Source organism: Neofelis nebulosa, chromosome 11 (assembly GCF_028018385.1).
Source record: "Neofelis nebulosa isolate mNeoNeb1 chromosome 11, mNeoNeb1.pri, whole genome shotgun sequence".
Lineage (NCBI taxonomy): Eukaryota > Metazoa > Chordata > Mammalia > Carnivora > Felidae > Neofelis > Neofelis nebulosa.
In genome coordinates this window covers 92,765,188-92,777,408 of record NC_080792.1, presented here as the reverse complement: position 1 = coordinate 92,777,408, position 12,221 = coordinate 92,765,188, and the positions used below count along the sequence as shown (strand labels likewise).

At 54.8% G+C, this 12,221-nt stretch overlaps 1 long non-coding RNA gene across 1 annotated transcript; it reads left to right on the top strand.

The window, feature by feature from the left end:
• The first annotated feature begins 1,353 nt into the window (after positions 1–1,353).
• LOC131489501 (uncharacterized) lies at positions 1,354–11,240 on the top strand. The gene is made up of 2 exons (XR_009250605.1): positions 1,354–1,849; positions 10,789–11,240. It is a non-coding gene; the product is annotated as an uncharacterized LOC131489501 (long non-coding RNA).
• The last annotated feature ends 981 nt before the right edge of the window (positions 11,241–12,221 follow it).

Here is a 12,221-nt window from a genome sequence, read left to right as displayed (position 1 = left end):
GTGGAATCTGAACGCCTACAGTTGGGCTGCTGTTCAGCTGGTATGTCCAGGAGACCCATCCCCATGGCTCCCTCTCTGATTAGTCAGTGTCATACTGGCCCTTAAATATTTTGACTACAATCCCTCTGTCCATCAAGAGAGAGACGGCAACACAGGGTATAACAAGCATGTGCTGTTTTGCTGATCACCCTTTTTTTGGGTGGCAGCATCCCGAATTTGCTCTGGGAGTGACATTCCTCCCACTGGATGTGGGTGCAGCCATCAGTCAAGACATCCCCTCCAAGGGGCGTCCCCACAGGTGCCCTCTGTTCCTGTGACCTACCCTGGTTCTGCTGCCTTGTTCCTTCCTCTCCAGCCTAAGTCCAGAGTCTCAGCTTAACTTTCTACTTCGTAAGGTACCCCTTAACCTTCTTTTTTTTTTTTTAATTTTTAAAAATGTTCATTTATTTTTGAGAGAGAGACACCGTGTGAGCAGGAGAGGCACAGAGAGAGAGGGAGACAGGATCCAGGCTCTGAGCTGTCAGCACAGAGCTCCACATGGGGCTTGAACCCACCAACCATGAGATCATGACCTGAGCTGAAATCAGACGTTTAACTGACTAAGCCACCCAGGCGCCCCACCCATAACCTTCTACGAAACCCCTTCCTCTTTAAACTGGTCAAAACCAACCTGTCACTGACAACCGAAGAACGCTGGAAGAACCCCCAAAGATGCTCCCCTAATCTTCCAGAGACGGTGTGAATCAAACTGTGAGATGGTAACAAATCACACGAATGGAATTAGCTGTCTGCAGACAAGCTTCCTGGAAGCAAATCTTCCTGAAAAATACATCTCCGACAGAAGTTATTGATGAGATGCGAGTGCCTCTATATGTCACCAGGAAGCATCAACCAGGCAGAAATTTCTGGAAGTATGAGATGCCTCCCATGTTAGGAAAAGTCCATGGAAGATAAAATGTTGACTCCTGTGAGTGGGAAGCTCCGAGAAGAGGGGCCTCAGACCGAACACGGCTGATGGGTGGTCTCTGCAGCACCGGGCGCGTGGCGGTCGGCCTCCGCGCAAGCCACCTTCCCCGGGTCTCGCGTGCACCTGCGGGCATCCGTCCACACAGCTCCGCCACACCCGGGCCGCCGTAACCAGAAGGCGGGACTCCCAGGGCGGGCACCACCCAGACGCGGCCCCGCTTGGTGCGGACACCGCAGCCGGTCTCAGACACGCTGTCCCTCGGGTCGCCTGCTGCAGTGCAGAGACCGGTCTTCTACAAACAACCTCTTTTTCTTCCTCTTCCGGGCCCTTCCGGTAAATGTCCCGGACTTGAGCCTCATTGGCTCGTGACTGAGCCATGTGTCTATCTCCGAGCCAATCACAATGGGCCTGAGGCTGCCATCTTTGGATTGGCTGGGCGCGGGTCACATGACCCCCTTTGGAGCATGGCTGCCGTGTGTTGGGCGGCTTCCCGAAAGGAGAACCGGGGAGGCTGTGACGTAGACAAGGGGGGCGTTCGCATGTCCGCTGGCCTGGAAACCAGGTCCCCGGCTCGTTTCCTCGGCTGAACAGAAAGACTTCCTGTAGGCGGAGGAAGGCGACCTCATGTCGCCCGGGGCCTGAAATCGCCCCATTTCCCTGCAGCCGCCAAGCGGGGCGAACTGGATTTCACCCTTCCCAGCCGAAGGGCCCTTCCTCCTCAGCTGCATGGCTGTCCTGTCCTGCTGCGTGGCTGTGCGGGGACACAGAGTCCACCCATGGGGGCAGGTTCCTGGCCACCCCTTCCCACCTGCCCGTCCGCCTCGCCCCCGACACCCGGCGCTTCCAGGAGCCCCCTGCCCTCCCGGACCTGCTCTCAGTCAGGTAACCTGGTGCTGCGAGGCCCACGGAGGCCGAGAGCGGCAGACGCGACACGCCGATCGGGGACCGAGGTCGTGACGTTTTCCTGTCCTCAAACTGTACGTGCTCTTTCCGGTGCAGACCGGACAGCCAAAGGGCGGGTGGGGTGGCGAGGGTGGACATTTCGGTCACTGTTGCCAGCTGTGCACAGGATCCGTGGGGAAGCAGGATGGAGGCCGCCTCCTCACGCCTCCTCTTGCTCCCACGGGTCATCCCACGGCGATGATGGTGACTGAGCTTTGAGGCAGCGCAGGTGTGCACAGAGGCGTCTGCTCACCCCTGCATCGCCTCTCCTAATTTCAACAGACAGCATGACTTCTTTTAGGTGAATGCCCTCAAGAGGCCGCTCTGAGCATTAGGCCCAAGACTGAGCCCTAGTAATCTGACCACTCTCGGGACCGGAATGGGGACGAGGGGTCTGCAGGCCGGATCCGTTGCCTCCATGTGTTCTCAGCCCAGAGAGAGGGGCGCGGCTCTTGGTGGGATGATGCCTCAGTGGCTCCACCAGCACCACGGGTTCACACAGCCACGTCCGTTTACTCATTCACTGACTTGCTCACTCGTCCATCAAGCTCTGAATCCTGCCGGCTACATGCCATGGTCAGAACCAAGGATACAGAGACTTACAGTCAAATGAGGAGACCAGTAATTACGGTCCAGGGTGATTTGCAATCCCCCACAGAGCATGCTATAGCGTCCACGAGCTGGGTGGCTTAAAACAACCACAGTTTACTCCCTTGCAGTTCTGGAGGCAGCAGATCTGAAATCAGATCAAAGTGTGGGCAGGGCCATGTCCCCTTCAACACGTCCTGCCTCTTCCAGCTCTTGGTGGCCCTAGGCATTCCTCTGCCTCTGTCTTCACGTGGCCTCCTTCCCCCGATGCATCTTTCTGCCGCTCCTTTCGTACAAGGACACCAGTCCTTGACTTAAGGCCCACCCTGAATTCAGGATGACTTCGTCTTGGGATCCCTAACTAATGACATCTGTGAAGGCCCTGTTCCCAAATAAGGTCACCCCTGGGGTTCCAGGCGGACGTCAATCTGAGAGGACCTCTTTGTCCCACTACAGACAGGGACGACTCCGGGAGGAGACGAGCACCCTGTGGGGTGAGGAACAGGACCAACCTAAGAAGTGTTCTACCACGTTCTAGGTGGTGTTAGAGCTCAACAGAAAAGCCGAGTGCCAGGGGTCCTACCTGACAAACTAAACTCTGCACCTCGGATCTTGACAGCTTTTCTCTGACAACATCTTTCCCGAGTGCCGTGCAGTAGGGAGACGAGGCCCGTGCACGCGTGTGCCTGTACGTGCGTGTGTGCGTGTGTGTCTGTGTGTGGAGGGAAGGGTCCAGAAGCGGAGCGGCACATCAAGCAGGACCGACATGACTGTACACAGTGCCTCCCCTCAAGCCCTGGTTTTAGGGGCAAATCCGAGAACACCGGCCGCCTGCCAGCTCCTTCCCTGCCCGATCCCGGCGGGCCGTCAGGAGGTGTGGGGCACGGCCTGACTGATCAAGAGCGCGCCTGTGAGAGCTCCCTGTTCACTGTGTCGGGCGGTCAGACACGCATTGTCTCTGCCCCTCTCCTGGCTGACGGTGGAGAGCTAGGTGGCAGTGTGGGACGCTGCCTGGCTCCCAGCGTCTGAGGGCTGGAAGGCTTGGACTTACAGGCAGAGTGGAATCGCCCTCCCAGGCGGGATGGGAGCACAAAGCTCGTGGCCATCAGCTTCCTGGGGGGCAGGCGTGCGGCCAGCATCACCCACAGCCACGTTAGCCCGATCCGTGACCCCAGGGGGCCTGCCTCAGGTGGGGGAGGTTACGGCCACTGTGGGTCTCCTGCCTCAACCCGCCCTTGCTGCAGAAAGACAGACCCTTGGGATTCGAGGCTCCTGCTGTGATCACCGCACCCCTGTTCATCCCAGGAACTCAGATGCTCCTGGGGAGCCAGTTGGCAAGGGTAACAATGGCAGGGACTGCGGTAGCAAGCAATCAGCCCCAGTGACAAGGAGCAGGTGCTGCCCAGCACCAGCCACAGGTTGCTGTGTGAAATGTGAGCCTGGGGCTGGCAGATTTTTTTATTGGGGGGCGGTTATAAGGACAGAATCTAGAAACCAGGATTTAACATAAACCCTCCAATGTGTTAACACTGGCTCAATCTTCAAAAACATTCTGAAAACTGACCTGGTATAGTCATTCTGGGGCTCAGACGTGACATCGAGGGAGGTCCCCAGTCTGCAGCCTCTGCCGCCCGGTGGCACCTGTCGGTCATCGTGAAGGTAGGTGACGTCGGTGCAGCCTCAGCTCGGCGTCCAGCCCCCACCCAGCCTCACAGACCGTGTGTCATGCAATTCTCTAGCAACTCGGGGATACGCTTGTCTGTTCTTCAGATGCCCCTCAAGCACCTGCCGCGGGCCGGGCGGGGTTCACGGCATTGGACGCAGCTTCGCCAGTGTGACTGCTTTTCCGGAGTCCTCATGGTGAGGGGCGGGGAAGGGGCACGCAGCACACGAGCAAAGCGGTAAACGGACAAGGTCGTTTCAGATCGTGCCACTGGGCCACACATGAAAGTCCTGGGGCGGATGGCCCTTTGGCGGAAGTGGTGTCCCCAGAGGGTGTGACATTTGAGCCAGCGCTCTGAGCAGAGGCGGGCTGGTTATCACAGGAAAGGGGACCCCAAGGGCTGACGTGCATCGTGTCTAGGGGTAGGGGAGGTGGGGCACAGGGTGGTGCTGGGGCGGGAGACGGGGGCCCTGGGCGGGGCCACCTGGCTGTGATGGGGATCCTTCTAAGTGCAAGGAAAACTCCTGGTTGGACCGGAGCCTTGTTTGCAGCTCGTGCAGGGTGGCTCTGAGTGCTGGGTGGAGCCTGGACATGGAGGGGTGAGCACGGAGGCCAGCCGGGAGAGAGGGGCGCCCCCTGCAGGTGGGGCGCGTAAGCACCGCGTCTGCAATTTGCTGGTGTCCAGACCAGGGACCAAAATAACTTAAAAATCACCACTCCAGGAAAACAGAACAGCCAGCCGTGAGTCCCGGAGCCACCCAAGGAAAGGACCAGCCGACACCCAAGTGTCACGAGCTGTGACTCCCCGGGGGCCAGATGGGGAGCGAGCCCGCGAAGGAGCAAATTCTCCTACATTCGCCCACAGTCTGAAATTCAAACATGAGCCATATGGCTGTCTCTGATCTGAGCACCACAGACCTACACACTGCAGATCCCCAGTTTGTCATTAACCAACTGAAAAAATGTCACATCTTTCGAAAACAAAAATGACCTTTGAGGGGATGTTCCGGCTGTTAGGAGGACCGGGCGGCCGTGAAGAACAGGCTCCGTCTCAGGACCCGCCGGGCCGCTGGCAAAGCCGCCAGGCCGGGAGGCGCGGGCAGCTTTTGTGGCTGACTGCAGACGCTGCTAAGTGCAAAGCTGACAGACCCAGCTGATGGGCACGTGTTGTGCTGAGGTGTCTTCCTAACCTAAAAAAGCCCTCAAATTCCGATTATCCTTCCCTCCATCTAGGTGGCCAGATGTCACAAATCCCTGCATTAGAAATTGCTTTCGGTTAAGATGCTTTAGGTCTTAGGTGGATGCCAGTGTATTCCCAGGGAAGAGTGACTTTAATCCGTTATTTTCAACATGGCTCGATAAGATTGGCCGTCATTACTCAGCAAGGTGGCACACAGGGCTAGTACGTTTTCTCTGGGGACTGCGGACAGTGGCAGGAGGGGAATGCCTTAGTTGAGGTCCCCGTTACAAAGGAGCATATAATCTTCCAGGAATGATAAAAGGGGCTTGCTAAAACACTAGTGATTTAGAAGAACGCCTAAGTAAAACGAGGACAATTAAATCCAGCAGATTCACTGACACTTGCTCAGAGGCAGAGAAGGTGAATGAGTAGTAGAAAGAAAAGCTGTGCGTCCCGGACTTCCCATACAGGGACAGCTGCGGAAGGTTCCGGCACAGTGCCTTGTAAGGGATCAGCAAGAATGATTCTGCAGAGCTGAGAGCAGAGACCCAGACGGTTATTTGGACAGCTGTGCTCCCAGCAGCGTGGCTCACAACGCCTGACTACAAGGGGACGGGATTCGTCCAGAAAAGGAAATGAAATGTTGACACTGTGCTACAATGCCGGTGGACCCTGAGGACATTGTGGGCGGTACAGTAAGGTGCAAGGACTGGGCAGGCAAAAATACTTCCCCGAATGGTCCTATGTTGGTGCCTCTGCACCAGGCACCGTGGCTTCTATTGTGTATGCCCCTTCTCTCGGGCTCTGTCTCACTCAATGGATTTCCCCGCCCAGACGGCATCCCTGGCAGTCGGGGCACAGCCTCGTTCTGAGTAGTTCACCCCAGGCTTCGGGCCCTGGTGGCATCTTAAAGCGCAGGAACAGTTTGAGGCAGCCTTTTCTAAATTCTAGCCCGGGGCCGGAAACTGCACGCTCACGGAGCGTTCTGGATCTGTCTGCATCTCGGAGCATGACCTGCGGGCCACTGGCTCTCGTAGGTGTGAGCTGCACCAGCCACGGATTCGGGAATGCGGTCCCCATCTATCGTGCTCAATACGTCACGTTTCCATCCCCGTTGAAGTCACACTGACACTGATCCCAAGAAAACCTGGGCTCGTTTGCTCCTGTAGTAGAAAAATAAAGGAATATGGCGGGGGAAAGGCAGCACCAGAAAGGAGAAGACAGAAGTCCCAAAGCAGGCTTTGTGAAGGATTTCCTGTGTGACATCGGGCCAGTCACCTTACCTCTCTGAGCCCGTGTGTCCAGTGAGGAGTCTGCATTCCCTGAGTGTGACCGAAACAACGTTCCCTAGAATGATTTCCTTCCCTCGCTGCCCCCTGGGCACACACGCTTTTTCCCCAAATGCAGTCTGTCTCCACCGCCTGCTCCTCACTGACAAAAGTAGTGACTTACCGTCACGGGGCCCGGCCTCTGGTGGCGGCCCCCCAGGGCCCCCGAGGAAAGACCACTTCGCGTCTCCGCGGCACAGCTGGGTTCCAGGAGGCACGGAAAGGCTAGGTATCTCGTCCAAGGTCACCCACGAGGAGATGCTGGGGCTGGGGGCCCGTGTAAGCTGATCCAGTGCCAAAGCACGAGTTCTCATCATGCACACCCTGCTTCCTCCAGGGACAGGAGCATTTGGTGGCTCACCTCCTCGTTCAGGCTGCACAGTGCTCTTCTGGATCTCTGTCGCTCCTCAACCCTCTTCTCTTGTTGGCTCTCCCAGACCGATCCTCGAAACCCTCTTCCAACGCCCAAGATGTAGTGTCGATGTGTACAGCGTTCCTGCACGTGCCCGGGACTGTGCAAGGGCCTCTGTGCACCCTCACCGATCTGCAGTCCCTCATCCACAATTCCCAAATTACATAAAATATGTCTCTACGACCCAGAAATTTTTTTCGGAGGTTTGCGGCAAAAGCATTTCCCGGTCTAATAATGAGGAACCGTGTAAAGTGTTCGTTTAGCACACTTACTGCAATTACGTTTGTGTGCGTTTTGCCGCGTAAATGTGAAAAAACGTGTCGTGATGGGGTGCTCCCCCAGAAGTGGGTACCACTGCGTGTGTTACTGTATGTACATGTATATGTGCCTATCTGGCCACACACGTGCTGTGTTGACTCCCTCCCCCCCATACCCTCCGCATCACAGCCCACTTCCCCTCTCTGAGGCCATTTATTACGACAGATGACTTCTTTCCTGCGAGGATCCAAGTTCCCGTGTCCCATTTCCCTTCAACAGCCCTCGGTTTCCGGGAAAGCCTCTTACATAACCTCGGGTCTCTTTTTATTTCTGGAGAAGTCAGCCTGCGTGTTGCCTTCAGACCAGCAAGGCCCACGGGGCCTCATCAGAGCCGGGCCTAATGAAGGAAGATTTTCCACAGAGTGCTGATTTATTTTCTTCCCTCCTGAGGTGTGAGCTGTGTGGGTCAGAATAACTTACCCTGCTCTACTGAAGAGAAATTATGTCTCGATGGTTCCCCAAAGGACAATTGAGTCCTCCGTCCGTATGTAAAGGCGGCCGCAGGAATGTTCTGTTCCAAAGCCATAAAAACAGCACAGGGTGTACCTCATTATCTTGCTTACGGCAGACTAACTTCTTCCTTAACTGTAAACTCTCCTGACATCTCCAACTGGGATAATTACGGTGCTTAAGGGAACTTTTGGCCCTGCTAAAAATACTTAGCCACAGTCTGCACAGCAAGGGGTGCACTTACAGGTGATCCCGGAAAGCCTCTGTGGCCAGCATGTGCTAATTCGTCAGGGAGCCCTCCTGGCTCCGATGTGTCTTCGTTCCCCTGGCGTCGCTGTCCACCTCGACCTCACACCCCCGCTTCCGAGGCTAGGGAGCCTAGGGGAGCTCGGTCCTACCCGGCGGCGAGGGGGCAGGAAGGAGATTCACCTGCTTAGTTTGGAGACTATACACGCTGCTGCTGGCTCACCAAACCCCAGTTTCCTCCTCTCTTGGGAACGCAGCTCAGCTAAAGTTCCTGGTGTCCCGGCAGCCGCATAAAGCAAATGCCTGAGATTTGGTCAGCGCACTGCACACGGACATGGCGTGTGCCCGGAAGGCCCGGCCCGGAGAAGCCCAGCTCTCGTTCCCCATCCACCAGCTGGACGAAGAAGCCTCGAAGGAGGACAGAACCACAAGGTGGAGAGGACCTGGGTCCCAGAGTCACCATGTGGAGGACGCCCTCTGTGCACCTGCCCGGAACACGAACATGACCACTGTTAAATCACTTAACCCGGCCCTGACCAGGCGTTGCCCATATTCACGTTCCAGAAGCCTTCCGCTGGGATCTGGGCATCACGCGAGATGCCCTCATTGAGATATTCTCCCTTTACCCTGAACCAGCTTACCCGCTTCTTTAGTTATTCAGCAAAGACCATGTAGGCTCAGTCGCCCTCCCCGGGGAACACGGAGTCCGGCTGGTGATCAGCTACGCCATATTCCACTCACATCACCCTACCAGCTGGTCCGTGCAGCTGTTAGTGCCCAGAGAGGAAATTCCACTTATTTCTTCCTAATCCTGCTGTAGCCAAGAGAACGGTTTTATTTCCATACCCCATAATCCTCCCAGGTGTCCTGGGCTCTTACACTCTTCGGAGTCATTGGAACCCATCTCGGAGGTGGCTCTTGCAAATCAAAACCAGACATCTCACTGGCCATCTCTTGGTCAGACGTCCTCACTGGACGGGAAGGAGAAGTAAGTCTGGGTGCTGAACCAGCTCTCTCGGGGCTTCTGGATCGTGTCAGTGGAAGACACTCGTTATCTCCATCTCGATCCGGTATGCAGAAGGCTTCTGGTCCCTTCTCCTTCCCCAGCCAGTGAGAACTCTTACATACGTTGGGGCAGAGAAAAGCTGGTCTGCTAACGTGCTTCTGCTGCTTTTGTACCAGCAGCCGTTGGGGGTAATAATCAATTATCAGGTTGTCAGTTGAGAATTTACAGTGATACCAGCGGGTGCAGGTGGGTGTTTCCCCCAACCACCTTTACCTGCCTGGGTGCAACCATGTAGGAAACGAGGGGGAGATTTAGCTGGGGGTGGTTTTTCTCTAGGTGAGTCTAACACATGGCAAGACAGCCAGGAGAGTTGGAGGGGGCAGGGTGTAGCAAGAGTCTGCTGATTACCGTAGAACGTGGTGTCTAAACTGGGTAAGGAGAGCGGGCGTGAACAGCAGAACTGGGGGGACTGTGCTGGAGAGTCTCTATCCCAACATGTCACAGAGCTGAGGGTGAGGTGGGGGAGTGGTGGTGGGGCGGTGAGGGAGGTGGCCACGGGCTAGCAGGATGAGGGATGGGCTGTCTGCAGAGAGCATTTCAGCCCCTATCAGGTAACCATTCGTCTAGTTGGGGTCTTCCTGGCAGTCTTTTGGGCGCTTACGTAGAACCTTATGTAGGGGAGGGAATTCGCATGAGTGGTAACGTAGCGTATCATGGAGTTTTATCAGTGTTAACGCATATATGCCTACCTTATTTATTTATTTATTTATTTATTTATTTTTTTACCGCTGCGTGGTATTTCACACGCTGTTTTTACCTGTTTACTTAACTATTCCCCTGTGGGTGTACTTTTAGATTAGTTTCGATTTTGCATTATTAGAGATGATAGCCAATCTCAGAAGGCCCATCACATCTTTCCATTCCTGTCTTATTCTCAAAAACAGAACAAAACAAAAAACCCAACACCTGTACTGATGGAGAAGCGGTCCCAGTTGCCAGAGGCGGGCGGGCGAGGGTGGGAGCATAAAGGGAAGGAACGTCCGCGAGGGAATTTCATGGGCCCTGGCTGTGCTGCTAGGTCCAGAACCCATACGTGTGTCAAAACTCAGGGAACTACAGACGAAAGAAGGAGAATGTTGTTTGCCAGTTTTTTTAAAGATTCGGTTAATTTTTAAAAGTTAACCACTTTTGTATGTGTCATCCTGACGGCCGGTGCACTCGCCAAAGTACCCTCTCGAGTGGCCTCTCAGAAAGGGGGTCGCGGTCCCAGAGCATCGCATCCTTAGTTTCAGTCTTTCCCGCCACACTGTCTTACAAAGTGATGACACCCATGGGCTTTTCTTGAAGGCAACGTGGCCTGAAGGATGCTTCCTGCCATGCAGTCTGTGGAAAACCTCCACAGAGAATTGGAAATCTAGGTATTCGGAATCCTACAGTGACGCCAATCTGTTTTCCAACTGCTGTCCTTTCTTTTTCCTGGTTTCCTGCCTTTTCCTGCCTGGTTTCCTGGTTTCCTGGCTTTTCTTGTTTCCTGCCAACGCGGGAACAGAGTGGGAAAGAAGAGTGGAAAGGCATTAGAGCAGGGGTTGAGACCTCGCATACCTGCAGGGCATAGCTGATAACACAAAGTAGCAATCGTAATTAATAATCATAACAAATAGTGGAAAACCCTCACATGTTGCTTTCAGGGTGGTAGGCGCCGGACAAGCTGCCTTGCCTGCTGCCGATCATCTGAGCTTCACAGCCAGCCTTCAAATCCCCATCCTACAGAGGAGGACACCGAGCCATAGAGAGATATGAGCACTGCACCTGCTGTCGCAGCTAGCCTCCTTCCTGGGGAGGGCATATTCGTATCCTCCTGGAAGGGGTCAGAACGGGGGTTTCCTTACGAAACGTCTCAGTTAAGTATTGATTCAGTTAGATCACGTCACAACCTCTGGATAAGAACTGGATGAAAATACGGGGCTTGAAGACGCTGACAGCGACCTCATGGTGTCTCGGTGATTCTCGGAGACCCGGCTGGCGGAGCTCACACAACGCTGGCCCTCGGTTCTTCTGACTGCGAACACACTGCGCGTGTCACTGTGTAACAGACGTCAGCAGACCCCCGTGACATAAAAATGAAATGATGGACCTTTTATTTTCGTTTATTGTTGTCGTTTATTAATTGTGATATAGGAAACAGTTTATGATGACAGTTTACTTTAATGGCTGGCTAACGGTTATAATTGCTGCCCGTGGACCGGTTGCCGCTGGGGTCTGTGCTCGCCTCCCGGCCAGCTGGGGGTCGGCCTGCCGCCTCCTCGGTGTGGGCTCCCCTCCGAAGCCTCGGCCGGTTACTTTAATGAGAGCCGAAGTGTGGGGAGAGCAATTAGGCTTTCAGAAGGGCGATTAAGGGAAGTGGCTCATTGACACCTGATAAATTCCAACTGTTCAGGCCCAGTTTTAATCTTTGCTCCTATTCCCAGGGAAACAGTCATCTAAGAAGGCTGAAATTAGAGGCCCGGCACCATCGAGAGTTAATTCTATAGACCGCAAACCTTGCAAATGCTGGAAAAGTGAACAGGCTTAGCAAAAATGGAAGCTGGGTGCTGCATTAACGGCCCAAGGAGAGAGGGTTTTCCTGCCTTCCTCCAGGATGTGCGGATTCGCGCTAACAGGACAGAAGAGTGGGGCGCCTGGGTGGCTCAGGTGATTGAGCGTCCGACCCTTGATCTCGGCTCGGGTCACGATCTCAGGGTTCGTGGGTGGACGCGAGCCCCGTGTCGGGCTCTGAGCTGGCAGAACAGAGCCCGCTTGGGGTTCTCTGTCTCTCGCTCTCTCTCTGCCTCTCCCCGATTCTCTCTGGAAATACATTTTAAAACTTTTAAATAAAATAAATTTAAAAATAGAACAGTTCCTAGAACAAAGGTGAACAATATTTGTGCAAACTCACTATGATCACTCAAATCCCACAAAATCTTGCTGAGAACCTACTCAGAGCGAGACATCGCAAATGTGCTGGAGGGCTTACCAAACGTCCACTGAGTGGAGGGACAGCTGACCACGAAGGTTGACGGCCTGCTTCTCAGAATGAGACACTCACAGGGCACACCCAGCACAAATGGGTTTGCAGAAGCCA